The sequence below is a fragment of the Sinocyclocheilus anshuiensis genome, unplaced genomic scaffold (assembly GCF_001515605.1).
Source record: "Sinocyclocheilus anshuiensis isolate Anshui unplaced genomic scaffold, SAMN03320099.WGS_v1.1 scaffold1817, whole genome shotgun sequence".
NCBI lineage: Eukaryota > Metazoa > Chordata > Actinopteri > Cypriniformes > Cyprinidae > Sinocyclocheilus > Sinocyclocheilus anshuiensis.
Window position 1 is genome coordinate 362926 of NW_015536564.1, and position 5787 is coordinate 368712.

The 5787-nt window shown below is 38.9% G+C and overlaps 1 long non-coding RNA gene across 1 annotated transcript in view; it reads right to left on the bottom strand.

Moving 5' to 3' along the window:
* Positions 1 to 508: 508 nt before the first annotated feature.
* The window catches only part of LOC107702033 (uncharacterized), a 29811-nt gene continuing 24532 nt past the window's right edge, over positions 509 to 5787 (bottom strand). The window contains exon 3 of the long non-coding RNA XR_001635724.1: positions 509 to 611. This is a non-coding gene — a long non-coding RNA (uncharacterized LOC107702033). The remainder of the gene's footprint in view (positions 612 to 5787) is intronic.

A 5787-nucleotide genomic window follows, 5' to 3' on the forward strand; every position in this document is an offset into this window, starting at 1 on the left:
AACAGAGAGGTAACAGACAGCAACTTGTGCAGATGAGAGAATGAGTGAGAGGCTGCCCAGTAGCTGGGTAGATAGCGACAGATGAAAACAGGAGGCGAGGGGAGGCTTTTTTAGATGCCTAAGCCCGGACAGTGGGTGAGGTGAGGGCTAGATGGGTGGGACACTAAGTAGATGCGGGCTACAGGGCCGCCACACATGAGTCCATGCTGATAAAAGCAGCAGTATCTGGTGGAAGCCCTTAAAAAAGGCAGCTGAATGCCCTCCCCCTCCATCAGAGTCACACACGAGAGTCAGACAGCGAGATGAGAGCAATAAGGGTCTGGTAATGGAATGAAAACACTCCAAAACAAAACAAGGGCAGCTCTCTGAATGCAGACCCTTTTCATGTGCGTGGCAGTGTCTGGGTGAAAAGACTGTGTGGGTTTGTGTGTTCTGGTTCAAGAGACAGGCTAGAAACCGGAGGGCCGATATATATCAAAGCGAACGAAGTTCAGATGCACTGCACCTTGCTGGTAGAATGGTCGGAGGTCTGTGCCCTCCTGTCCAATCAGATTGCAGAGGAGAGCCATGGCGTTCTGCATCGTGCTGCCGACTGTGTTATTCTGGTGCTCCTGAAAAAAAGAAAATATAGTCTTATATTAAAATCTCAAAATATCTAAAATCAATATCGAAGGGGAAAAAAAAAGTTTGAAAGCACCACATTCAAAGCTGTGTGTAAATTAGCGGATTTTGCTGTGACTAAGCATAATTTGAATTCTACACAGCCTGAATTGTTTATTAGTGGATCATACTGATGAGAAGTGTGTTTCATGTTTATAAACAAGTGGTTCTCAACCAGGGCCCACGGGCCCACTAGGGAGCCTCGGCAAACTTCCAAGCGGGCCCCAGCAAGTCTTAATATTATTTAAATTTAGTTATATTAGCATAATCTTATTTTAAATGATAAAAGAACACTGAAAATGTTTTATTACAACAGAGAGGTACATCATCTTAGATAGGAGGGTCTTTGAATCTAGTCTCAGACAAACAGGGACCTTAAGTCAAAAAAGTTGAGAACCACTGTTCTAAACGATCAGGCTGGGTTAATGACAAATCAAGCAAAACATTTAATTAGAAGGAGAGATCATATAGTGACCATAATGACATATAGACTTGGGGGCAGCACTGACTTTAAAGGGATAGTTCACCCAAAAATGAAAATTCTGTCATTAAGTTCAAGTTCAAATTACTCACCCTCATGTTGTTCCAAACCCGTAAGACCTCCGTTCATCTTCAGAACCCAAATTAAGATATTTAGCGGGCCCCAGCAAGTCTTAATATTATTTAAATTTAGTTATATTAGCATAATCTTATTTTAAATGATAAAAGAACACTGAAAATGTTTTATTACAACAGAGAGGTACATCATCTTAGATAGGAGGGTCTTTGAATCTAGTCTCAGACAAACAGGGACCTTAAGTCAAAAAAGTTGAGAACCACTGTTCTAAACGATCAGGCTGGGTTAATGACAAATCAAGCAAAACATTTAATTAGAAGGAGAGATCATATAGTGACCATAATGACATATAGACTTGGGGGCAGCACTGACTTTAAAGGGATAGTTCACCCAAAAATGAAAATTCTGTCATTAAGTTCAAGTTCAAATTACTCACCCTCATGTTGTTCCAAACCCGTAAGACCTCCGTTCATCTTCAGAACACAAATTAAGATATTTTTGATGGAAACATGAGAGCTCTCTGACCCTCCCACCGATAGGAAGGATCCTTACACGATCAAGGTCCAGAAACATAGCAAGGAGATCGTTAAAATAATCCATGTGACATCAGGGGTTCAACTGTAATTAATGACATAATTTTCATTTTTGGGTGAACTAACCATTTAATGCAGTACAAAGTAATTAGCGACTGTAAATTAATAACCTTTTTATTTAAAAAAAAGTTTAAAAAGTAGTGATTAATTCAACAGGGCAAATTAGTGTGAGAGCACTAGTGTGTAGCTGCAAAGTTATTTATAATCAGCAGAATGTCTAAAGTGGTCTATTACAGTACAGTGTTACCAAAATAATATTATTAACTATTTGGTAACACTTTATTTTGATGGTCGCTTTTGAACATTCTGTTGACATTAAGTAACGTTGCACCTACATGTCTACTAACTCTCATTAGAGTATTAGAAGACTGTCTTTTTAATATCTGCTAACTCTTTTTTGAGATGGTGTCCCAACAGACATCCTACTGACTATCAGTAACTTTGCAAAAACAACTTATTCTAACCCTAGTCCTACCAGTCTACTAATACTCTACCAACACTCTATTGAGAGCTAGTAGATATGTAGGTGCAACGTTACTTATAGTCAACAGAATGTGTTAAAGGGACCATCAAAATAAAGTGTAACCAACTATTTTGTAAAGAAAATAAGCCACTCATGGCATTGATTTCATTAGGTAGTAATTTTGGCATTTTACTCCATGTTGTGCCAAATAACTCCCCTTAACCACAGTATTATCACTGAAACACGAGGTTTTGTTGCTTATAGCTGTAATCCAACGCAGTAAATCACTTCCAGTAAGGAAAAAAACTGCCTGCTATAAAACCGACAACAGTAAAAATTCCACTTTTGTGTAGCGTCTACTATTTTCAAAAGTGGAGCGTGAACCTAACTAGAGAGGGCAGAGGTGCTGTCAGATAGAGAGAGCCAAGCCTCTGCCCTTCTCATCTCTCCCCCAGGGCAGACACCCGAGGCTGGGTAAGACCGGAGGTGTCGGGATGGTGTTGTCTGGCTCTTTTGACTCTAGGGTCAAAGACACTGTCTAATCCTGCAGCGAGCTCAGGTCCAGGGGCCGATTAAAAACATGATAAACAGACAAAGAAGAGCAGAAAGAAGGCAGAAGGAGGGAAAAAAATCGATGGGGGTTTTAATTAGAGGTCTGAGTGAGGCTTGGGAGAGAAAGAGAGATAAAGAGGGAGAGAGAGGGGTCTGGCCAACTCTACTGGCTGACAGACAGATAGAGAAGGGTATGTCTGTCTCAGGGGAATCTCTGAGCCCATCCACAGGCTGTGCAATAATTTTCAAGGCCTGGAATCATTACTTTTTCCGCTTTATTTCCTTGGGAGAGGTGGAGTGGAGGGGTTGTGCATTCATCAGGAACCTTCAGTCCATACATAAATATAGCACGCACACATACAAACTGCAGGAGAGACAATGAGGAAGCATTTAATATTGGGTCAGTGCTGAAAATAGCTTGTTTAACAAAACCAGCATTGATGTCACAGAGTTAACAATCATCCTTAACTTCTAACTACACAAGGTAGAATTGGATGTTTTACCACTGATTTTACACGCCATCATTGTAAGGAGGTCTATAATAATTGCAGAAAGATAACAATTAAGGCCCCTATACACTAAGCGAAATTGAAGCAAGAATTTATGTGACCTCTTTTTGAACAAAAAAAGGTCAAAATGAGGGAGGAACTTTTGTTGCTTGTTTAGAGAGTTCAAAAAAACTTGCCAAAGCAAACTTTCGAGAAATTTCACTTTTGCATGCTGGTAAGCAACTTCAAACTAAAATTAGTCTTTGTTGATATGGAAATCTTCTCAGGTTAATTTCTTCTGTTCAGTCTGTCAAGGTCAGACATCAGTAAAAAAAAAATGAACACGCTGGAAATCTGCTTTATAGTAGAAATTGAAGTTGTAATTCTAATTGAAAATGACACTTTTAATGTGTAATACTGCAAAAGCAGTCTATTGTATATAAATAAACATGATGCGACTTGACTTGAGTGCCAAATTGGAGATCTGGTGCAAATATATGCACATCGCTATGATCAGATGCTTTCTTAACCATTTTATCAACACTGACATTTCTGTTGTGTGTTAAATATGTACGCAGCACATATTTACATATTCATCTAAACGCCGCTCTCAACGGGGTGGGCGTTGTTGATATGTTCTCAAGCAGTATATTGTTGCTTGGGTAAAAAAAAAAAACATAGCAATAATCTTTTTTTTTTACCCCAAAGCAAAGAACAAAAAAGGATTTTGTCATGACTATACAGGGGCCTTTACCATTCACTCACATTTCAATGGTAGTTGGTCAGCTGGAGTCAAGGGTGCTCAGTTCTGCAGTCCGAATATTATGAACCAATCACTGTGAGCTGTGAATGTCATATGACTAATGACTTTGGAAGTGCAGAAAAATGACATGACAATGCTGATCTAGCAACTCGACTATCCTGATGTGACTAATTTTAGGGATATAGGGATCTATGTTCAAAAAACACATTAGATTTTTGAAAAACCTACTTTTGCGAACTAGTCTTAGGTTTTTAGCCCGATCGGAACCAAACCAGTGCAGAAAGATACTCTGGAGAGTGAATATCAATAATTATCAAAAAAAGTTGAACTTTCGACTAAGGGTGAAAATCTTTAGGCACTTCACGATCTGATCCGATTCCGATTCTGGGAGTCACAATCCAATTCCAAAACGATTCTTGATCTACATTTTTTCCTAATGAATTCTTCTCCTGTGCAAATACATCTTTACAACTTTACATTTTAACCAAAATTGCAGTTTCTATGTTTTTTTGTTTATAGTTGGAATCTCTGTAAGTCAGTACTGCCATCTTAAAAATAGGGGTGTGAATCTTCATTGGTTTCACGATTCAATTCAATTACGATTATCATGTAAACGATTCGATTTAACTCAATATCACGATACATCACATTCTCAATTTTCAATATTACTGCACATGGCTATATTTTCATATAAATTGTATATCAAATTTATTTTGTGCAAGTTTTACTTTTTTTTTTATTTTTATTAAATTATAAGCAGGCTACTTTTTAAAATAATTACTTATTTAAAAATAAGTGTTCTTCAAGTAGGCTATCCGAAAGTTTACAGACAATCATAGTTATGGGTTTTTCTTTTTTCCCTCAGCATTATTGCTGTTTGATAATTACTGATGAGATCACAGACAGTGGCAGCTTTAACAGGCTTGCATTTACACTGATTCACACTAATGCACATTTCTATTTCGATATATCAGATATTTTGTCCGGTTCTGAAAACATAACTGACTGTGTTTACATCAATTTCGTATAAAAGTGTTCGGAGATGCAAGTTCATTTAACCGCAGCCGCGATCGAGCTTCAGGACATCAAACACAAAGGTCACAGTTAAAAAAATCATGGAACTTGGCCACTTGTTGGCGCAATAAGAGGGAAAAATGGCTATAACTGTGCAACCATTTGTCCTATCAACATGAAAATCGGTGTGCATGGTCTTGGTCCAAAGTGCCACAAGTGTCTACAAGGACATTTGCGTATCTCAAAAATCATGGCCTCCATTGGCCGACAAAGTTTGAGCACTTGTTAGACAAGGTTAATGGAGGCCGATTGGAACGAAACTCGGATGGCCTGTTAGACTCGCGTCATCAAAGGTCTGAGAGAAATTTGCAGAAATCAGCCACTGGGGGGTGGGGAGCTCAATATTGCATTTTTCAAGGGCGTAAATGAGTGCACAGTAGGGCTGCACAATAAATCGCATGCAATATTTAATGCACATCTTAACAGTAAAGCCAGTTCTGTAATCAGCAGTAAATCTCCATCACCTGCGGGCTTTCACATTGAGCAGCATTTACTACACAGAGCCGTTGTTCACTGACGAGCTGCGCAAAACATGCGCAAAATATGATCGTGGTTTTGCGCAACTCGTCAGTGAACAACGGCTCTGTGTAGTAAATGCTGCTCAATGTGAAAGCCCGCAGGTGATGGCGATTTACTGC